Source organism: Epargyreus clarus, unplaced genomic scaffold (assembly GCF_041222505.1).
Source record: "Epargyreus clarus isolate Ecla_fem2 unplaced genomic scaffold, WU_Ecla_fem_2.2 ptg000017l, whole genome shotgun sequence".
NCBI lineage: Eukaryota > Metazoa > Arthropoda > Insecta > Lepidoptera > Hesperiidae > Epargyreus > Epargyreus clarus.
Genome location: NW_027332225.1, coordinates 10,116,559 through 10,141,497, shown reverse-complemented (window position 1 = coordinate 10,141,497; position 24,939 = coordinate 10,116,559). Strand labels below are relative to the sequence as shown.

At 33.4% G+C, this 24,939-nt stretch overlaps 1 protein-coding gene and 1 long non-coding RNA gene across 4 annotated transcripts in view; one reads left to right on the top strand and one right to left on the bottom strand.

The window, feature by feature from the left end:
• Window positions 1-24,939, top strand: part of LOC140749050 (synaptic vesicle glycoprotein 2B) — a 57,689-nt gene that overhangs the window by 3,953 nt on the left and 28,797 nt on the right. The window contains exon 1 of one of the 3 annotated variants that reach the window (XM_073082064.1): window positions 2,962-3,138. The exons of 1 other annotated variant lie outside the window; for it this stretch is intronic. The gene's annotated coding sequence lies outside the window, so the exon portion shown is untranslated. Of the gene's footprint in view, window positions 1-2,961; window positions 3,139-16,001; window positions 16,332-24,939 lie in introns of those variants that run through there. One more of the 3 variants, XM_073082065.1, reaches the window with a different exon arrangement.
• Window positions 17,554-21,127, bottom strand: LOC140748990 (uncharacterized). The gene is made up of 2 exons (XR_012103012.1): window positions 20,367-21,127; window positions 17,554-20,237 (listed from the first exon to the last, which is right to left on the bottom strand). It is a non-coding gene; the product is annotated as an uncharacterized LOC140748990 (long non-coding RNA).

Sequence of the window (24,939 nt, the reverse complement as noted above, 5' to 3'; positions counted from 1 at the left end):
TTTAGATTTTTTCTGTTCTGAATCTGGGTGTTTGTCTATTCGTCTATGTATGTGTCCATGGTAAATATAACATAAGGAATCCTAGCGGGGGGCTGTGAGCGTAGAAAGCGTTTAGACAGCGTCTTTTCTTTTTTCAACTGTCAACTCTGCAGCTGCTTTTGGACCTCCCTCCCTTAATAAATGTACTACACCCATAATGTTTACTCAATTGTTTTGTTTTGTATACTCCAAATAACCCACGCCATTATTGTTCGGACTGAAGTCATCTTGTCATTCATTAGCTCATTATTACCGAATCAATTCTATTGTTGGTTTGTACAGCATTAACCGAAACACAAAATATCGACGGAACTCGCATTGTTATGTATTCGTTGTTTTCAGCCGATGACTATCCCATAGCTGGGCATTGACCTTTCGGTGTGGGCACAGAGGGATTTAGGCTATAGTCAATCCTGCTTTCCTAGTGCGGATAGAGATTTTATAGGCCGGTGAGGACTTTTTTATTTAAAATCTCTCAGGCGTGCAGATTTGGTGAAAACAAATAATAAATAGTTTCTATTGCGTACACAATTTAGAAAATTAAACTGCCTGGGAATCGAACCTCGGATCCACGATTGAGTTGAATTTAAAACCACTAGGCTATCACTGCGTTGTTATCAACTCGCGAGTAAAATCCAGTTACAGCACTTTATTACACGATTCTTATTACCTACTTGGCTATAAATTCGCCGATATATTACGTTATACAATTCCTTGTTGCTTACGTTGGCCTTAAACAAAATATTCATGGTGTTGGTATATAATACACATGGTATTCTGATTAAATTAAGAACGAGGGGGAACCTTCAACCTACCCTATGCCGTGGGAGCGACACGGGGTTATGTGGGATTCTTACCGCACTAAAACCCCCCGGTGGCCGTCCTCGGCGCTGCGTAGCGGACTCCAGGATCTCCAAAGGAACGCAACCGGAGTCCTCTTAGCACGTTGCCCCGTCGGGCTCCGCCCAGGCGAGCGTGGTGCTCGCCACTCCGTCTGATGTGCACGACGGTATGCGACCACACATACCGCCGTCCTTCCCGGGGTCGCTGGCCGGGCGGTTCGAGCTCCCACTCTTGCCGTCCGCAACCCCGGAAGCCCCCTTTTAGTCGCCTCTTACGACAGGCAGGGGATACCGTAGCCCTATTCTGGTCCCAGAACTACAGGGACATAAATTAAGAGCTGCTCTTTGTTTTCGACTCTAGATGCACTACCGCTACCGCTTCACCGTTGCAGCAATTGATGATTAATTTCTGATCATAACTTCGCACATAGATAACTTCAAATCAGAGGTGCCTTGTTCGAACCTCGGATTTCGATCGAAAGGCAGAGTTTCAATAACTACGCTATGGCTGATTCTTTCTTAATATACGCTATTAATTGATTTGTTCTAATATAATTCTAAAGTTTCAATAAATCGGACCACCATGAACGTCTATACGTAAAATAAAAAAAAAACAATCATCAAAATAAATCATGGCATTTATAAAAAGAAATGAAGATCAATAGGTATTTTACGATTCGCTATTTCATAGTAATTAACTACAAAATGAGTCGAACAATTCTTATCAACCATAACAGTAAATAGAACAAATAAGAAACATACGCCCCGTACGTTGTATTGCAAATATTTGAATGCAAAAAAAATATGAAAACATAATTCGCGGTATTAAATGACTTACCTGTATACGTATATCTACTTATCTTCAAAAGATTTGTAAAACCGAAATAAATTAAACAATTATTTGTTTCTGTTTAACTGTCAACAGCACGTGGTCACGTGACTGTTCAATTATTTACCTAAATTTCTAATTTTTCTAATCTATTTGTGGAATAGTAAATGTTTTGAAGACTAGTAATAGACACGCCGTAAAAATCAAGTGCCTATCTATTACGGTTTAAGAGATAGAGCCCTGTGACAGACAGGCAAACAGAGGCTTAGTAGGTAATAGGGTCGCGTTTTTACCTTTTTGGGTACACAATCCTAAAAATGTAGTAAGATAGATGCAAACAGCATTTTAAATTAAGGTTACCAATCTTCCATTTTTTTTAATCTGGAAGATGCCAATTTTCATGCGATTTGGGCTATATGTGGTTAATGCCTCTCAGTATTGAACCAAATTATACAGAGGCGTACTCTATCAAATGTGCAATGGTGTCTTCGAGGACGAAACACCAAAAATCGGCATATACTTACCACTGTTATAAGGCCAGAAGCATAAACGCAACCATAGTAGAACCACGACGATTACTACCATCTTTTAGCTTAGTTACTTTACCTATATTTTTCAGTAGGTATAGTGTACACAATGAGATAATAATAATTATACTGGCATGTAACAGCGGCATGACATTACAATTCAAAGATATCATACCATTCTGACAGTGATTTCATTAAACAATCTGTGTTGTCTAATAACACAAACTTGTTGGTGAGTTACGAAATGTATTGTTGATTTTTATTCTATCTATTATCCGCCAGGTGGCACTGGCGTCTTTGATAGCAGAGATTTGACAATGAAAAAGTTATGTAGCTTTATATTTATCATATAAGCCGACGGTTCATATGATAGGAAGGTGAACTATCGTTTTAAGAAAGAAGAAAACGTTTATGTGATTAAGTTATAATTCGAAACGAGTGTATAATAAATAAAACAAATGTACCAAATAACACATCTGCATCGAATATACGTAGCATACCTAATTTATCTAACCCAATGCGTAATATAGCATATTTGCACCTGTAAACAGAAGAATCAGTAAATAATAACCGTTCCATTGTGTCCTTTTCATTCGCAACAAGATATAAATACAAACGTTCCCCCGGAAAAGCACTTTGTACGTGTCGTCGTTTGAAATCCATAATCAAATAGTGTTTACATGTTTTTGCGTAGTATTTGATATGGGATTGTCTATGTTTACTCGTCGAGGCCTGAGGTTTGATATATAGGCTGCGACAGCTGGTCCTGCTCACACTCTTTTGAGAGTGTTCCCGCGAGAGACGACCTCTAGTGTTAAGTTCACTTCATCAAGTTTGTTCATAGCCACACTAGTGGCTGAACGTTCACCCGCAGTCACAGCAGGAGAGGCACATCAGTTCGGTAAGTCTATGATAATTAGCAACGCACGCACTCGGCTAGTTAGACCTACAGTTAGGCCTCTGTCGGCTGCGAAACGATTAACATATCCTATCTACTTATGATCACACCTTGTGTGTCACCTTGCAAATTGTCCGGATCTACTGAAACATTCCGCTCAGTCAAATCTGTCATTGATTTATTTTTCGGACACAAATAAAAAAACAACAATTTGAACCAACTAACTTTTTTATTTTTAAATATAAATCCAGATTAAAGCGTATTTTATGTAACGTAATTACGTAATATTTGATAAAATTGGTACGTAAGTTTTCTTGAAAGTAGGTACGTACATAAATAAACTAAATTAATTACACACTCAATTACGTTTAAAATGCCAGACCCGTTTTTCTCATATTCAATTTTAAAATGTTAAGTAAAAAGTATAATTGATGCAAAATGGTTATTTTGTTTAAAATTGTCTATTCACTCTATTCCTATCGGTTCAACGTAGAGTTCGGTAACATACAAGTGCATACAAAAGTGTTAAGGCCATGTAGGTAGTGAGACCAATGCGAGCCATGGTCAGTATTTGTACTCCTATTATAATATTAAGTAGGTTAAATGTCAACGATCTCACATTCAACAACAAGTACACGTATTATGTACACAGATAGTTTATTTTATTTTTTGTGGCCCAAAAGTCGATGCGACCGGTTCTTAGGAACAAATATTTAAATAATATTTAACAAGAATAAAGGTGGAAGAATACATAATTTTATAAGTACATTCATGGTCTAAAACAAACTTTATTAGTAGCGAAAATATCAAAATATCGAATTGAAACAAATACAAACATTGTTTATCATATTATTTTTACTAAAAGTGCTAACTTTGTTCTTAGAAACATCGTGAAAAAGGTATTTTCATGAGTCATTTGTATCTGCCGTGGAAAAGCAGTGCTAAACTGCGTTTCAGTCGCCTTCAGTTTCAATGATACAGTAAGGAGAGATAATGCCATGAGAAGTTTAATTAGACGTGACTTAAAACTACAAACATATAGTTTGAAGTTTTAAGATCGTCAACTTTTTTTATAAAATTGTATGTAATCCCTCGATGCCCGGGTCCCTGCCGCCTAGGGATGGGCCATGGGCGGCAACTGTAACCAAATATATAGAGATCCTATCCTCAATCCTATCTTCCTATCTGGGGTTGATTACAGATGTCCATGGGCGGCAGTAGCCACTTACCATCAGGGGACTGCTTGCTCGTCTGCTACTCTCATATTATAAAAAAAAGACTAGATGACCTCCTCATAAGTTAACCGGCATATACAACTTTCTATCAAAACACAAGAACTACTTTACGCTAGAAATAGGTGCTATAATTATAACTTTTCTGTCGAACCATACTGCCGTTCTCAATACTTCAGTCACACAGCAGCGCAATTGCTGCTAAGGCAGCCATTACTATTTTAGTGTTATAGTATTATTTTTTTGAAAAATAATGAAGAAGAAAATGCCTGCTGAATATACTGCTAAGGTCGATATGTGATTCATCTCTTTTTTCACTTAGTTTCAATATTTACTACATTTAAAGTTTCATCTTAAAATATATGAATTATCAAATTTAGAGGAAAATATAAAAATAGATATTGCGGTAAAATCACAACAAGATTTTGCAATACTTAAAAAATACGTATGACGCATAGAGTAGGTACTTACTTATATAAGTTTGTATACAAGAATCATGTTTGCTCTGTAAATTTACCCGTAATAGATACCTCATGTTGATTTAGGCTACAGTTCGGTAGTCAGGCATCCTTCAGGCTAATTTATCACACAACCACGGTGACAGCAACGTCAACGAAATCCAAATATGAATAATGATAACACTGACTTCATTTATATGTCATTATTATTTTGTTGGCACGAATGTTAACGTTTTGGAATGCCATGTATATCATACATACGACTACAAATAATAAATTATTTTAATTTTGGGGCGCAAATAAATTTGAGCGTATCTCTAAAATCATTGCAATACATAGGCAGTCATTTATACATTTAAATCAATGGCCTGCGGGCCAGGTCCGGCCTCCTCAGCTTTAGTTTTACATCCGGTCCTCGGTACGTTTTAGGGGGTGGCAAAATTTCATAAATGAAAAATTTGAAGCCTTTTTTTCTTCGATCAAGAAAACCAATGATATTGTTTGTTGATGGAACTGTTGATCGAAGCTTTTTTCTTTCTTTTCGTATACCCATTTTAAAAACTCGTACATGATGTTAAAATATGTTATAAATTATAATCAATGAAATGAAATCGTCCTTATTCCTCATCAGAACAGAATGGTGTGGTGTGTATAAATAAATCTTGATAATTCATAGGATTATTATAGGTCAATCAATTGTTGTATATACCTTAATAGTGAAGCTAGGGAAACGTGCAATATTTAATAAATAATTGCATAGTCATAAAAAATATAAAGAAATTATTTTTCATATCGGATCATACAGTTACATTATAACGTACCTACGGAGAAATATAAAATACATAAATATTTAAAAGTCATAAAACATTGAACTGGGTAAGTTACTTGGAAGTCGTGGCTTACATAATCGTAAGCCATAACTGTTCTCAGTAACATTTTAGTATTGAAAACCTCGTAAACTCATGATAATTACTCTATATTATGAGAAAAACAAAAGAGCTTCTGTTCTAAGATCCTGTTACAAACATCACGAACCTATCTACCTTTGGTGTTTATAAAAATTTCCTATTTCTGCTTCATAACAGCAGTGTTTATCCCTGCTGTGTCCTGTTTTGCATAAAAAAAACCTTTTTTTATAATATAGGAGTAGCACACGAGCATGCAATCCACCTGATGGTAAGTGGCTGCCTCTACCGCTGCCGCCGCCCCTGAATATCTATAATCTACACCAGATAGGATTAGATAATCCTACCTGAGTCCGGCCACAGATGCACCGCTACCCCTGAGGACTAAGCTAGAACGCCTCTGAAAAGTATGTCTCCCTTACCACACCCTTCAAACCAGAATACAGCTGCGCTTAATGCTGCTGTTATGAGGCAGGAATAAATGGCACCTCTGACAATGCGACTTCCACCGTTCAATACGACTTTTATTTTATCTACGGTTGATTATGAATGATCATCTTGGGCGGCAGTTGCCACTTATCATCCAGGAAATGCATGATATTTACTATTTGTGTAATATAAAAGAAATAAATTTGCTAAATATACATTGCTAATATTTATAACGTCGTAGGTTGTTAAGTAAATACTTTTAAATTATCATTGACTATAATAACGTATAACATACAAATAATATAAGTGACAACAAAATTATTACAAAGTGACATCGAATTAATTTTATCTCCATATTTATTTTGTCACGTCAACTGAATCATTTCAAATGTATTTGACATTCGAGCAATGATATAAATAAAAATTGTGTTGACGCGGCATAAAATATAATTAAGAAGGTCAGTTATGTCTGAATATAGAATATAATCAGTCTATATCTAAATTTCACGTCGTAGAACCTGAGCGTAGAACAAACTAGACTTGATAAATGGCTTGATTTTTAATTATTAATAATTCAGCTCTACATATTATATTCTCTACCTCGTTTTGTGTCTGTATATGTGAGATTGTGTCTATGTGTGTTAGTGTTGTATTAGAGCAATCCTTTTTTTTTTATAATATAAGGGTATCAGACGAGCATGCAGTCCACCTAATGGTAAGTGGCTACTGCCGCCCATGGACATCTGTAATGAACCCCAGATAGGATTAGATATTCCTACCTGAGGTTGGCCACAGATGCGCCGCTACCCCTGAGGACTAAGCTGGAACGCCTCGGAAAAGTCTGTCTCCCTTACCACACCCTTCAAACCGGAACACAGCAGCGCCTAACACTGCTGTTATTAGGTAGAAATAGGTGTGGCGGTGGTGCCGCCGGAGTCTCAGAGTGAGAGGGTTTTAAATATCAGGCCATCGTACTAGCAAAAATTAGTAGAGTTCACACACCTTTCAGATTTTTGAACTTTATGTTTTACTATTGAAGCATTTGCTAAGATATTTTCAGATGCGAATTTCCTTACTATTTTATGATTTTTTACTTAACTTGCCTTGTTAGTACATATGTATTTAAGGATCATATTTCGTAACTAAATTTTAAACCAAGTATGGCGGACGCCCTAAGATGGTGGATCAATTATTTTCATATACCCTCATGCTATGGGTATCAAAAGAAAGGATTGTGTGAGAACAATAAGATAAACAAATATTACTAACTTCTTTATATTTTTTTATATATCGTTTAGTCCAAACCGATGCGCAAGCGCATTCAGCAGGATGCTCGTAAACAATGTCAATTATGCATCTGTGGTTCCAGTGTAACTTTTATAAAGCAATTCATTTGACATCAACCTTCACCTTGATGGACCGGTCCCCGGCCCGTGGCCGTCTCTCCTCGACACCTCTAGAGGCCACTCAGATTAATCATTTGCCTTTTAACACGCTCGTATCCGTCCGTATGAAAGGGCCAAAACGCAAACGATGTCGTATGGCACGTGCAACGTCGTGGAATTGTGTGACGTCACTCTTAAAAACCACAATGTCAAATCGTACGAAAATTCTATAAGGTGTTGTTGAAAGAAATCGATCGCTCCACGCGATACAAACTATTCTCGATTTTTCGATGCACATTTATTTCCACGGTACGATATTGCTTCGATACGACGTCGTAACGTGTCATAATACGACGTCGTATCATATGAATGTATTTTAGCTGTATTACCCCCTACCAGTCCGTACTCTTCAGAAGTAGCGGTTCATCTATAGCCGACTTTACGTAGAACTCCAAGCTTCTCAGGGGTTGAATAAAGATGTCTATATGTGATAGACGGCATATGGATTGCATGCTTCTTTTCTTTTTCTACAGTGTAAAAATAGTTTCGTAGTTAATCCTAGTAGAAGTAGCACTTAGAAGTTAAAAAAGCTTTAAGTATATAAATTTTCATCTAAAATTACAAAAGAAAGATCAATATATAACTTACCTATGATTGACAAGATCGAAATAAATTTATAAAGGTGAACCACAAACTATAATTTGTTTGACTTCATATTATAATTATGTATATACACAAACACATGTAGGTAGGTACATATATTTGTATATATTAATTTTAATGAGGAACGAGGAAATGCTATTTTGATATTAGAATAATTAATTTATGAGTAATCTGAATATTTATCAAAAATCTTTAAAAACTTGTTTTTTCATTGTACCGTTACGAATATATTTTTTTTTTACTTTGTAAGATCTTATTTAATTAGGTACTTAATATTAGATAAATTTACAATTACCATTGTCTTCTCTTTTGAATTTTTATTCCATGTTTAATGAATAAATGTACAAATATTTTCATTAGTCAGTAGTATTCAGTAACTAATTTTAAAGCTTTTGTAAATGAAAAACATTGAAAGCAAAAACAACGAATGCTAATTGAATATTAATCCGTACATTAGTAAAGGATTTAACGGATTATTTTGAAGATTATAATGCTTTTATTGTCTATTTAATACTAATGGTAAATATTAAAACGGCATATTTACTTAGTTTTCATTAATCAGTATTTGTTGAAAAAAGATTCAATTTATAAAAGTTATAATTTTTCGATTATAAGCCCACCAGTACTACCCACCAATATTCATTTATTTCCCGGAAAAAATATCAAATTTCGGACTTTAGAATGCAAAAAATAGCTTAAGGTTGATTATTTTTAATACTAAAAGCGTAAAACGTGATTTTTATTTGCAATGTTTGAAGATTATTGCTTCAAGGTTTGATTTCAAGATGTTTGTGTTTCTATACTATTTAATTCTTTTGTAATATCAGGAAAAATAAGAAAATGTCAGCACATAAATAGAAATCAATGAACGGAATGAAAGGCAGGGCTTTAATAATATATACTTGCTTTGTAGTTTCACCTTGTTTAGGAGAATTTAGATTGAGAAACAGATCGTCGAACAAAGGAAAGATAATGGCAATAGTTTTAATAAATGCAATTAAAAGTTGATAAAAAAATTAATATACATTACAAATTTATTAAGTTAAATGTATTCATAATTTCTTAGCAATCTTCCTATCCTGGAAATGATTTATTATAGTTAATTAGAACACTATTTTTGCAAACAATAGATCTACTTTATGAAAATCCATGAGGCATTGTATTCAGTGGATTCTTTACTTATTATGCAAACAGATCACTGCTTCATTTGGTTAAAACAGTGTTTTTAAAATTTGTTCATGCCTCCTTAGTATGCTGAAATATTTCGAGACCTCCTAATGTTTCTTGTTTCTAATGTGTATTAAATAATGTTACTGTGCATCCACCAAAAATGTTTGTTTATTTACATTATTTTATACTGGTTAAATACATTAAACCTACAAATGCTTACATTCGTAGGTAAATATATAAATTATACTGCAATTAACATTTTTTTTTGTATTTTTTTTTACCTGTATATTTCTCTGTTATATTTAATATGACTTTGTAACTCCTCACGCCCCTATAGAGGTTTTGCGACCCCCTAAGGGGTCATGGCCTTACTTTGAAAACCACTGGGTAAAACATTTCACGCAATCCCCGCAGAGATGCCGTGACCTGTCATAAGATTGTAAGTTTTACATATAATTTGTTTAATTTTCATTTATACAGAAAATGTAATTCAGACCCTGACAAATACGGATAATACTATGTAAGTACTTCTGTTGAACTAGTTCTTACATTATTGTATGCAAAATCTTGTAGTATTGCATCATTCCGTTAATCGTCAAAATTACACTATACAAATTATGCAATACATGAATAAATTAATACAATAACCTACTACGTAGTTTGGTCAATTCAATACCCTTATCAAATCAGCGCCCCTAGCGGATTATATCAGAACTTGGAAATTTTATGAGCCAATACGTAAACAAATACCAAAACAGTCATATTTGTCGAAACGTAAAAACTCATGGTAAGGATACAGGGGCTACGTTGCGTAGCATCTATCGAAAGCTACAGTCCAAAGTAGGGGGGGCAAACTTGACCCGAAACCTACTATTTACTAATTAGACTTTGTGCTAGACCTACTACCAATTGCAAATTTATTTCGCCCCCTAGGATTTTCGGATGACACAAAGACCACAATTAATTTTCTAAAGTTGATTTTATTTTTGTCGCTAAAAATACAGCGACGAAGAAAAAGTTTTCAATTCTTCCAAAATATACAAATTTTTGCCGCCCCCTAAAACGTGCAGTGGACTTCGTCGAGACTGGATGCATTAAGCCCACGGGCCGGCAAAATGACAATTCATATAAAACCCACATGCATGATGGTGTGTAGCAATTTTTGTAATAAAAAGATTAAAATAGAGGTACTATTTTTGATAATTAATCCACTGAATTACCGATGTAATTGTCTTGTAAATTATTTTCTATTAAATTTATTAATATTTATAACGTTTATTTTGCTTATCGAATAAATGAATTCAATTTGGTTTTAAATCGGTTTAAGTAGCAGTAAATTAACTTGGTTGACTAATTAAATAACAGCAATACATAATTAAGTCATTAAATCTTTATTTTTATAGCGGTAAAAAGATTAACGAGAAAATGATTTGTGATAATAAATTGACGATTGATGCGTCTTTGTGGTGATAGAGAATGAATAATAGCAGGGAAGTAGGAGTCAGGTTTGCACATGAAGGATTCCATTAGCGGTGTAGACATTTGTATGTATAGCCATTATTAATATTGAGCGAAAAGAGCAAAACGGAGAAATAGCAAAAACAAGCTTTTTTGTATGGGGAAAAAATGTTGTTATGACAGCTACAGTACCTAATACACACCGTTACCTCCTCTTGAGTAAGGGTTGGGTAATTTTGCGGCGAATGTAATGTTAACCCAGACACCGATCAACCAGAGGAACGCCCCTTTTTTGATGTGAAACATCTATAGCCGCACGTAAAACCGAATTCTGGCGTGGCGGCGCATGCCGTGGCGACGCATGCCAGGCTATACGATGGTATATATATACAGTCTATATGCAGTAGTGTGTACGGTGTGGCGACGCGTCGCCATGCGCAATCGACTGTGCGATCGTAATATTTTATTTTATCATTATGACATATTTAGTTCCTATCACAATATGTTCTTTTCTGCATATTACGTTTACAAAATAATGTCGATGTTTCCGACTACCAGGCGTCCCGTGACGGCTTTATACTACGATAATGTCCAGAATATAAAAAAAATATCTAAAAATGAAAAAAAAAAAACACCTTATAGATATTAGATATATTTTAACCGACTTCCCAAAAAAGAGATGTTATTCCGCTTTTCCGTGAGCGAGAGATTTCAGGAGGTTATTTTATTTTAAATACATACTTAATACTATTGAATAGGAAACGTTTGAATGATTTATAAATAAGTATCTTGAATCTTATTAGTAATAAGTCAATCAAGTAAAAACTGAGTTCAATATAATCAAGGTATGCAAAAAATAAGTGCGTATGTTACTCGTAATTATCCATGTGTACGTTGATCATGTGTCTTTGACATGACATAGAGACTTGATTGACAATCTTACTTGTTATGTTATTTAAATTAGATAATTACTATAAAAAAGGCAAAAACCCGACTCCTTAAATAGCATATGCTGCTCAATTTACACATATCTCACGACACCTCATAATTATGTTAAAATCCGTCAAGTCGTTTAGGCAGGACGTACCAAAGAATGGGACATATATACCTACATACACACGTTCGAAAAACATTACCCTCTGCACTTGCGTAAAATGTAGCTTCAAACATAGGACTAACATCGTGCAAGCATTCCATCGCGATTTTTATCAACTACGTGTAATATAAACAAAAGGTATGTGTACCCGTACGCAAGTATTGACGTCCGTAGACTTGAGAAGTATTTTGAGAAGTCCCACTTAGTATATATTGATTTAATTAGGAGATATCCGAATTGTTTTAGGTATGACGCGTTTAAACCATGTGTGGTAGGTACATTAAACGTACCTACGCAGGTATAGTCGTCACAATTTAATAGGCCCATTTTGACACATGCCATACTAATGTCATTAATGTCTTAAGCTAACTTTTTAGTAGGCAGCTTACGACCACGTGACGGCTAGAGCTTGCGGCTTCAAACCATTCGAAAGAAACCATAATCGATTAACTTTCAAATAATGAAAGCTTAGAATTACCAATAACTAATTATTTATGCCTTTTTCATCTTAACAACAATAAAATAATCAATACTTTGTTTCTTAGTGAATGATAAAACGAAAAAAAATATAATTTAGAATTAGAAAAATATTAAATAAATATTCTGTTTAAAAAATATTAAGTAATCTATACAATACGATGTAGATTTGTAATCGATTTGAAGTAAAATAGTCTATTTTGCTTATCGATTTGTATGTCACATGCTTAGAGCCTAGCAATGGCATGTGTCAAAATGGGCCTATTAAATTGTGACGACTATAATTACGTTTTATGACAACTTAAGAGAATTTACAACTTGTTTACCCAGGTTTATGAAATGGTAAAAATAAAATAAAATATAAAAAAATGTCGTAGTAACATTACTATTGTAATGCATATTAAATATACCACTTTTACCAACTTTTAAAGTTAAACTCCTTCTGGCGTGTTTGTAACACACAATTTATTTCTGTACTTCTGTTATCTTTACTTTCGTCTGTTGATCTTTCGTACAATTAAATTAATTGGAATGCGTATGATATTTATAAATAATAAACGTAATGGAAATGCATTTTTTATGTATGATATTATGTAAATAAAGTATAACTTTTTACGCGTGTATACACATAAGCTTTTCTTTTTACTATTATTCAAACCTAATTTAGATCTAATGGTATATACCGTAAGATTTGAAGAAATTGGAGTAAAAAGGTGACTATAATGTCAATAATTACTAGTAGTACTCTACACGTAGAGGTTAAATGATTGATGCCTTCAACTTCAGGTTGGCGGTCAGAGGTTCGAAGCGTACGGACCGGTATTATAATTAGTAGCGTAAAAGTAACCTTCATAATCATTTCCGTTTGTTGAAAATATAAGTGGATCGAATCTATCTATACATATTTACACCGAAATACATTATTTTTAGGGTTCCGTACCCAAGAGTAAAAACGGAACCCTATTACTAAGACTTCGCTGTCTGTCCGTCTGTCACAGGGCTATATCTCCGGAACCGTAATATATAGACACATGATTTTTTTACAGAGGAGGCATAACAGTGGCAGCTATAACAATAAATACTAAAAATAAAATAAAGTTGAATATTAAAGGGGGTCTCCGTACAACAAACCGGATTTTTTCGGCATTTTTCGATCTAACTGTTAAACCGTACTAGGAAGACGGTTGAATTTTTTAATTATCACCATATATATATATTGAAGCACTTAGTGTAGGCTAACTAATGGGTTAAAATATGAAGTGTTTAGACTTAGTCTTCAGGGGTAGCGGCGCGCCTATGGCCCACCTTAGGTAGGATTCCAATTCCACCTGGGAGCGATTAAAGACGTCCATGGGCGGCAGTGGTAATAACCATGAAGTAGAGTGGATAACTGGATACTTGTATGTCACTTCTATCTTATAAAAAAATATTTGTATCTGTTTCCGCAAAAGCTTACCCTGGAAGCTCCTATCGGATTAAAACGGGACTTTTACCTTAAAGTATTTTCTAATCGGGGTTAATTTAATTGTGACCTATATAAGTATCTTACATGAATTATACGCTCGTGTCCTATTTCTATTTCGCAAAAAGATTCATGAGACCTCACTTATCTCTTATTATGAAAATATTTAAGGGCTTTTAGGTGTATAAAAACGTGCGCGGGTATACAACTATACACGTGAGTTCGTAAAAGCTTGTTGATAAATAAAATTAAGGATACTACTCGTAGTAAACGTCACTCCTTTTTACCGCGTTTTTATGTTGCTCTACACGTGAGGTGTATAAAAAATAAAGCGTTGTACAACTTGTGATGATGAAATAGTTTTGTTTTTATGTGGCTTATTTAGCTTAGTAATGACTTAATGAGTCTCGGTTAAAAAGGTACCTGTATGAACGCTATGGAGTTATATTTATATCTGACATATACTGAGTGACCGAATCTAAGTTTTAGCTTCTAGTAAAAGTTCCTGAAAAATAATGAAAAGAGGAAAGGGGTTACGCACGAAAGCCGATTTTGATAAACACTAAAACTGCATCATTCGATTCAATAAAATCTATTTCGCTTACTCCGAATCGTCGAGCTCTGGCCCTTAATGGTTGTCATTTGTTTGTACGGCTACTTGAAATCAGAAGTCGCGTAAATTAAACCACTACAGTAAAACGTCAAAATTTGTTGGTACACAACTCTGTATGGGAGTTACGTTCAAATCGTGGTTCTAGTTCGACAGAACTAGACTGCATCCGGACAAACAAAATAAATTATTATTATTGCTGTATATGTATATATGTAGCAAATGTAGCGCCATTGTGTCACTCCACCACTTCTGAGAATGAATAAGATTATTCTGAGATACTTAATGTGAGACCACAAAATCACTCCAAAACAATTCATATATGCGTACTATTCCTAGAAGTAATTTTAAAGGATGCAGCACAATAGGGCTGCCACCTGTACTATAGTTATTATATCATACTATATTTTGGTCAACTGTATTTTTGGCTACAGCCGCCCATGCACATCGTTACCATATCTTTCAAATCGGAAGACAGCAGCTTAACTCTGTTGTTATTAGGCAGTAATAGTTGTGACAGTAGTGCCTCCGGCACCGAGCCACAAAGAGTTCTACCACCTTCAAATAATATAGAAAATATAATATAAAATATACGTAAGATTATTAATATATTTACATTATTGTCACGTGAGTTAAGTTACTATTTTTAATATGATGTATTTTCTCCTTACTTCCCATATGCAACCCTAAGTCACAAGTGCATAATAATAATTATATTTACATTTATGCCAATTCCATCAGTTTACTTCTATTTTTATATTAAAACGCGAATATTTTATGATAATAGAGACGAAAAACAAATTTTGCCATCTCGAATGAAGTGATATTTAAACAAAAGCTATCGTCATGAGCAGATTTGGAGAGGCCATTTAAATCTATTTTCTATCTGTCTATTATATAAAAAGTGAGCGGAATTTATTAATAGAATTAATAATATTTGTAACCCAATCATACATATTATTAATTCTATATCTTTTTTATAACACTAAGGTGGTAAACTATGCATACAGTATCCAGTTCACCTGATTTAAGTTACAATTGCCTCCCCAAGGGCTGGACTTCCCCTACGACCCTACTTGTCTATAAAGTGGTAAGATTCTTTATACTGAAAAATGCGGTGCCCTAATGTGCGCAGGAAAGCAAATTAATACGGCGATATTAAATAGTTGTACGCATGGGATTAGGCAATTCGGAGCATTTTGTTTTTCATCGAAAAATTTAAAAGACAATTAGTTTTAGACTCCCTCTTTAGAAAAGGAGGAATAAAAATATGTAAATGGAAGATTTTTCTTCCTGGGCGACGCGAGCCCATGCTACGCCACTGCTTGGATTTTGGATCCCCCTAACCAAGCTATAGTTACGCTATTTTTTGTTCCCATCACTGTTCTCTCATCTAATTTTCATTGAGTAACTAACTTGATTTCAAAACCACTTCCTCGGGTGACGCGTCGTCGCGGAAATTCAGCCTTAAAATTGAGATAATTGTCAGAAACAATATACTTAAGGTGGGGCGGCACAGTAGTTAGGACCGTGCAAAACGTGGTGCTCGTGTCTTTGGGATTCATACTCCCGCGCGCCTTCTGACTGATAACACGTCTCGGTTCACGATCTGTTTTTCATAACAAACAAAAATAACAAACATTAGCTAGCTAGCAACGTGAAAGTTACTCTATGCGGTTGCAAAGGACTCCGAGTGACGTGAAATGTTTGAGAACAGTGATCTTTGATGCCACTTTGCGTTTGTTTGTGAAAAAAACTTTTTTAATAATAACACCCTTATGATAATAATATAATGCTCTTCTGTGGATCTCGGTGACGATACAGGAGTTCTCTAAACTACGCTTCATTTCGGTGAGAATTTTCATTTTTTAATTATCTTGTGCTCTGCCAGCTTTTTTGTATTTCTGTATACCAGAAAGATTTTTAATTATTTTTATTTAAGTCACTTCGATCGATTAAACACAAAAAAATAAAGTTGAGTCCAAAAGTAAAATTTATAATTTTACGCATATAGTAGGTTTCTATTGCACTTATATTTAACATATATCTCATGTAAACATTTTCTTTACATAAGTTCTACCTTTATATTTAAAAGTTCTAGAGCGATGCCAAAATGTTTTCCATTCTTGTATCGATTCAGGAAGAAAAAATGTAATTTAAAATTTGTTACAGTACAGTATGACGAAGTATACAAAATAAACAATTTGATTAGTAACACAATACTTTCTAGCGGTGGCGTAACTCTAGGGTGGCAGGACTGACAAAATGCCACGGGCCCCCAGCCTGATGGGGTCCCCGGCCCGAGAGGCTCCAAGCTAACCATTTCTGAACTGTGTATAAAAAAATTAAAATATCTTTAAATGTTTATAAACATGTGCATAAAACGGTCCCCAGGACCAACAATCAGTATAGTACGTATTCGTGAGCGTTTTTTTAGGGCCCCATGCAATGAATTTGCCACGGGTCTCATACGGTATACTTATGCCACTCCTAAAATCTCTTCCACACTTACTTCTCATTATAAGGAAAACGGAATCCTACTTTTTGTTATGAAAAACTTTTACTACTAATTTCATATTTAAATTCTAAAGACACCTTCAAAATTACGTTACCACGCTATAAAGATAACAGAATATTACCATAACATTATCTTAGAAAACGAAAATACACTCTTATAGGTCAGTAAAAAAGTTTATCGCCAACCTAATAACACCTACTTTCATTCTATTTATATATTTTATCGCAAGTAATAAATTAATTCATTTTTTACTTGCGTTTCTTGGCTTCAATTTCGATATATCGTCGTTGAAGTGACAATACCTCCTAACTGTAGATATGCTTATTTTACAGGAGAAGAAAAAAACGATTCACTTTTTAGGTTTTGATTACAGGATTTGCATATAACTTTTAATTTAATGTTTACAGGATTACGTATTATTTTGATAACCAGCAATTTAAATAAAATGATGTATTCTTGTAAAACCGTCAGTTAGGAGGTATTGATCTTATTATAGGGAAAAATCATTATGGAATAAGAAGTTAGGATTTATTGCTAGAAATAAAATTTGTACTGTAAAAATCAAAACTTTAATAAAAAATTAAGGAAAGAGAATTGTTATTAACAACAATATAATCAACACAATAACCAACGAATTTTAGGACTGGTTTCACCAGTTACAAATCGTCCATACAAACGCGTTTAAGTTATTTCAAACTTAACTTTTATTATAATTAAAAAAATACAATTCACTAAACAAAACTAGGTAGAAATTAAATTTTAATAACAAAAATAAAATATTTTAAGACTTAGGCAATCAATGGTAGAAATTATGACATGCCATGATAAGACATGACATGCAATGGTGAGATCAATTTTAAATGCTATACCAACTTTCTAAATTATAAATTTAAAAATACAAATAATTAATCAGCAATACAATCAACTAAATTAGCTACTTTTTAAACAAATTTTAAAAATTAATCCAATTTAAATCTTAGGCAATGTATCGTAATAATTGTGACAATCCGCTGGTAACACAGATTTTAAACTTTGCAAATGGTTATATTTCGTAATCGAAATGGGAAGTGGTTCTGTATTTAATTGGCAGTAGGTGGCAATGTCTTTATTTTTTGACCTTACTGGCAAATTTACCCAATCGTCGTCAAAATTCAATTTGACTGTGATTGTTCCGTCAGCGGAGTACTTGATAGCACGAATATTAGTTACTGTGGGATCACCCACTTTGCGTCCTGGCCGAATACTTGAGTATCGAAAGGTTGAGGGGTCTGCATAATTTTTAACAAAGCTATGATCGACGTCCACTGTTTCGTAAGGAAAGGGATGAGTGCGGGCTTCTCTAGTGACTCTAATGTAGTCACTAGGTAAATGGATCTCTCTGTTTTTTAATTTCCTTTCAATGGCACTATGGACAGAGTCGCACTCCATTTGAGTGTGACCAGGCTCTAAAAATTTTTGTTCAATGCTGACACCATGCTTAATGCTCAAATTAAGTAATGCATTACTTAAAATATTATTCCTGTTCTGATACGTGCATCCATCTGAAAAAATTACAATCGGCAGAGCACTAGTAATACAAAACCTTTCTAAGTAGTCAATAATAAACGTTGTGAAAGTACTCGCTGTCAAATCAGCCGCCGTTTCAACAAACCAGTAACAGACTGTGTGGTGGGTAGTCAAGTTATAAACAGTAAAGTTATGGGTCGTTAATTTAGTTTTGAAATACAATGCACTAGCTGTCAAATAAGGACACATTTTAACAGCTTCAAGATCCATGGTTAGCAGAATAATTTCCCCTCTGGCTGCTTTTGCTTTGTCCTCGTCCTTTTCACGTCTTGCTCGGTTTTTTCTATTAATATGTGCGGTATATTCAGCTGTGTCAATGTTTCCTACTGCATGGCTGCAGCAAATGTCGCACATGTCTTTTTTCAAGATATATAAGGAAAGGTTCTTGTCATTAAAGGACTTTTCAAATGTGAATCTAGAAACAGCGGTAACTGCAGTGTCTATACAGAACTTTTTGTACTGATTGTACAAATCAGTGATAGACCTGTAAGTAGGTTCCAAATAAAGTTTTGTTGTCTCTTTTCTTCTATAATGCGAAGGCAACTTAGGTATGTTATCGAAGAAATAATTAAGATTTGACATTTTCTCTTCCGCTCCTCGCCTAGCAGTTCGAATGGTTAATCTATTTTGAATGTCTTGACATGGTAGCATTCCAAGTTCCGATTTCCTTACCCACGATTGGATGGTGAAAGGCCCCAAGCAAAAAGTTTTCAAAAACATATTTCTACACACCTGTACTTTATTATTGGAATCTGCGTCCAGCGGGAGAAAATAATGCAAAGTACCTTTGCGTCTTGAACTAACGTCAGAAGTTCTTCGAGACACGTTCGTGCGGTTGATTAGTCCTGTAATGTATATCTTTCTCTGATCCCAATTCAGGTTATTCCAAAAGTAACTGAATATTTTCTGTCTACACTCATCCGTAATTTTATTGCATAGTCTGTTTTGGCTTTTTTCGCAGAATTTGGATTTGCACCTTTCTCCTATTTGTTTACATGGCCGGGTTTTATTATGTTCCATTTTCCTTCCTCTTTCTTTAGTGAATCCTAAATATTCCTTACCTTCCATTCTCAGTCTTTTATTCTTATTTTTTTTCCATTCATTCATATTTCTAACTTTACGACGTTTTCTGCCTTCATTAACATCACCGTAGAAAACATTTTGAGAAGCGCTTGATGTTGTAGCTATTTGGTTGTGAGTCTCCTCGTCATTTGATGACGACGAAGGTGCGTATGAGCAGGAAGAACTCTGAAACGTATCAGTATCACTCTCATTTGAAAAATTGGCTGTTACTGGAGGATCAAAATGAGTGACTGAATGTAAATTAATAAGTAAAGATGGGCTTTCTGATTCTATTCTTGCATCTGATATACTGTGATGAAGATGTGATGAGGATCTATCTTGACTATCCATATCAACTTGTAAATTTTCTGAAGGTGTGACATTAAAATTTATTGATGGGGGTACAGAGCAAGCTCGTATTTCCTTCATTAACATTGAATCACTTGTGAGATCTGAGACAGAAAGTGATTTCGGAATAAACAATTTAGGATATTCACTAAGAGATATAAACTCTGAAGAATTTTTACTAGGCGTTACGACAGAAGAATCAGCCACTATAAATTCTGAAGCGTTTTCATTATGTGTAGTCCTCTTGACAGTAGAATCAGCCACTAAAAAAAAATTAAACAAATGCATAGGTCAATTATATTAAAAATAATAAAACGTACTTCCACAATATTCATAAACATTTTTATTTTCGAAAGCAGATGACCAATAGAAGTTTTGCCATCATGACTTACCTGTCAGCAAGTTTTCTTGGTCATGACGATTTTCAGGATTTAATTTTAGGAGACTAATCATCTTTCTAGCCCTATAACCTTGATACCTTTTCATCATTTAAGTTGGTGCACACACCTGTAAAAGATTTCATTACTATTTATACTAGTCCGTTAATATAATATTATCCTAAATAAGATTATTAACTCGATTAACGAAACTTCGTAAAGAAATACCTTCTATCTGCAATTTAAAAAAATGAATAACACTTTTTCTAAATCAAACCCAAGCCGAACAGTATTTAAATACTTAAACAACTTACCTATTCCTCAACAATTCCTTTAAATATCCCAATTGCACATTAAAAACACTTTTAATGAAGAAATCACCACTTAAATAACTTTTGTGTATTATCTCGCGAAGCATCAGAGCACTACTAAAACGCCGTGCCATAAAAACAAGTTCAAACTTGCTCTTAGCATCTCTCTCTCGCTCTGTTATTCCGCGAAACGGCTACCGCCGGTCAGTAGATCGACGAACACGGCAGAGTGTAGTCGATTGAACAAGTAGATAGGAGATATTACCAAAAAAAAAATACGTAAATATTTACTTGAGCATATAGGAGCTATTTCCACAGAGTTTTAATTGCTATTTAAAAACGAAATATCAGGTAGAAAAAAAACTAGGCCATGCTAAATAGAATTTTAAGTCTATTGCAATAAAAAAGTCGATTTCTTAAAAAATGTTAGTTAGGAGGTATTGTCACTTCAACGACGATATTCAAAATATAGATTTGTTGGTATTAAACCTATAATTAAATACCTATGTCAAAAAAATCATGGATAATTTACCGGGTATAAAAAGGCAAAACTGTTGTTACAACGAGCTACGAAAATGTTCGGTCTCGTATGGTCGGTTTTCGGAAATTTGAAACAAATTAAATATATTTATTCAAAATTTTCACACTTTTAGAAAAAAGTAAGGAACGTACCGTGCACATTTAATTCTTAATAAATATTTACTAGTTGTTTGGCTAAACACGCCTAGTTGTTTTGATATGAAGATTAAGAATAATTAGTAATTAATCGAGTTGGGATAAAATACGTAATGGGGTAGTAGAGTGCAGTTATTTCATTTTGTTTAAAGTCTGGACATTAAGATAAACATAATATATATTTTTTTAATATTTTTATATTGATTGAAATAAAAATTTGATATATAATTCAATTCGACGATTAGACAGACATACAACAAAAAAATAGAGTCGATTACATTTTTTTAAATATCCTGTTATTTACTTCGATACCAGTCTCTAATAAGAAATTTTTGTTTTTCTTTATATATTTAGGTCCTATAAAATAATACATTCGTCCGGTTTTTGGGGCTAGTATCAGCATACAGCGTTAAGAAAAGTATCAAAAAGTTACGTATTCTCACGTATGCTAATTAAAAGTTACACATAAGTTATAACAGCGTTTAAACTCGAACAGTTTTATACTACAAACGGTGCTATTACCTTGCTATTTACTATCTATATATCAAATACGTATGCACTCATTCTACACATTATCACTCACATGTAGAGGCGAAGGTGTGTATCGGAAATGGCCTTAAATAACGATACACTGTAGGTAGGTCTCAATTATTTTTATCGCAACATTCGGTCTAAAAGTAATGAGTATATTAATGAACGATGATGAAACTTTTCTGTATATTTAAGTAAAGATTAGAGTTATTAAAAATACGTTTGATTTAAAGGAATAATAATATGTTAGAAAGGCATATGGCAGATTTATTGCTTCGTTTTATTCGTTTGTGGGGATAAAATGTTTCATTTAATTCTTTTTTAAATATAAGGTACTCATACATAAATAAGATGTAAAGATCCATAGTCGGTGTTTCGTTAAGGTTTTTTTGGTTTTATATTCTTTGGTTTTTTAATAAGAACGGATATGTAGGTATCTAACTTACACTACGCCTTAACTACAGTAACGAAATCTTTTAGAGCAAATATATAAATAATAAATTTTAGTACGTATTTAATTTAATTTTTATATAAATTAAATATTTTATTTTAAAAACCTATGTACCTATCTTTAACTTTACTAATATTATTATATTTTTATTTCTATGTTAAGAGCTTCATTTAACTGTTATTATAAGTTGACGAGCGGTTTCGTAAGATTTTTTTTACTTACTACTTAGGTAGTAAGTTATTAGTAACTACCAAACAATCCTTCAGATTTTAATATTCGACACTTACAATATTTCACCGCAACGTTGTCAGTTGCTCAAATAATGATGACAAAATTGGACAATCTTTGCGATTTATTAATATAAGTATATGATTTATGTTATACCCAAAAGTACCCAATAGTAGGGTGGTCTATGTGGTATATGGTCTAATATTCAGTTTTCACTCAGGAATCGGGATGGTAAATTATTACCAGACTACAATTCTCAAATCCAGTCAAAACCAGATCTACTATTTCCTTGATTAGCCTATACAAATATAAAGCAAAATTTAAAACCGGTTTTTGAATTTTATTATCGTAGTAGTTTAAACAATTTAAAGAATAATTATCTAGTTACCTACCTACATACATTTGAACAGACATACCTACATACATTTTATGTATATTTACAGATAGGTGAGATATGAGTATAGACTGGATTGTAGATTTTATTAGCTTTTTCCAGAATACAAGAAAGGGATATGTCTTTGCGCTTGCGTGCATATGCATTTTATAGTTTGTGAAATGTTCGATGTGAAAAAAGGTTTTAGAACTTTGCAAAATACATAGGTATGACATTAAAGGGCTGATCATAAGGGTTGTAAAAATTCTGTCCACAATATTAAAATCTAATACATGCGTAAAATACATGGTATCTCTATACATAGATACTTTGTTTTTCTCTTTTTAACTACCTTTTCATTACTTCGTTGGAAAGATAGTCCAGATTTTGTTTTGTAAATATATATCAATAAAGTTTGGGAATTTAAATATGTATCTATTAATTTGTGTTTTCTAAACGGTTTTATTTGGCTTGCCTTGCTTGTGTTTTATGTGATTGTGGGGGCTAAAATTATATTCATTACTTATATTTATTTAGCAAGTATGTCTATTCAGAATTGTAATGGTCGTAGACACATTATTTTTATATTTACTACCCCAATAATTATTTAATGGGAGGGGGTTAAATATTACTAAAATTGTGCTCACGATCCTTGAATTAAGAAAGTGAACTCGAAGTCATTTATTATTATAATTTTAAAGTTAAATATTCATACACCCTCGTTTGTAAATTAGGCAAGACAAAACCGTACAATACCATTTTTCTTTTAGCTGAAATCAATATAGCATTTCGTAGAAATGATTATGGCCATAATTTGATCCTTGGACATAGTTTCGTCTCTAAAGAAAAAAAAGAAAATTATATTTTACATAACGTATTTATCAGATGATTTGGATCGTAACTTAATAAGCTACTTACGTAATTTCACAGCTAATTTTTGAGTGTAAAATAGACTACACATGGTCGCATTTAATACACTTATCAATTTAATTGTAGTCATGCACAATTACTGAAGTACAATACAATATTATCCTTGGCTTCGTCTTGCATTCTACGTGCGTGGCGATTCTCAATTCGATACGAAATTTGAAAATAAATCAACAATGAAAGCAAAATGGCGGTTTATTTGTCATGCAATTAGCCAGTTTGTAAGTTAAATGCGACGTCGCTGTGTCAAATGGGAATGATTTGTGTTATTGACACTTACCTAAATATATATTTTATTATATTTGCGGCACATTTATTTTAAATCCTTATAACTTTTAAAGTTACAGATCTATCTATAAATTTAAACAATAAACGCACCGCTAGAATAGCGTTATTTTACGTATTGGCTATTTTTATAATCTTTACAAAAGAAAGAAAGAAACATCGTCATTACTCAAATATTTTTAAACTTTAAAATTTTCTCGAGAGATTGAACTAAGCAGCTTGGCCGAAATTGACGGACATGAACAATAATGTAGTATTAAAGTATTTTGTCAGCTACATACCTACATAAATATTATAGATCAAAGTTAAAAAAGACGTTATAATAAAAAAGTAGATGACACGTGACTGAAAACGCGAGCCATAAGCTAGTTAATAATAAACGTTATATTTGTAACACATAATATTGTTTATTACCCATTTATTCCCATACATTTAATACGTCAAAAACTTTACTCGTTCGTAACCAACACAAGTCGCGCAGTTATGTCAATTAACTTGATCCTACATATGTTTATTATCTTACTACTTATCATAGTACAGAATATTACAGTTTTAACATTTTGGCAAGTACCTATTAGTATAAAGTATTATTATACCACAAAATGTATTGTGATGTTTTCGATATTCGTACCTATATCAGCTATCAAACGTGCACTGCTGTCTTAATCTACGTAATGAAACTTAGATTTTTTCCGTTACATCTTAGACACAGGTCTATTACTACTTTAGCAGACTTAACGTAGCTTCATTAGCTTTATTTTTAACCGACTTCGAAAAAGGAGGAGGTTACTCAATTCGACCGTATAT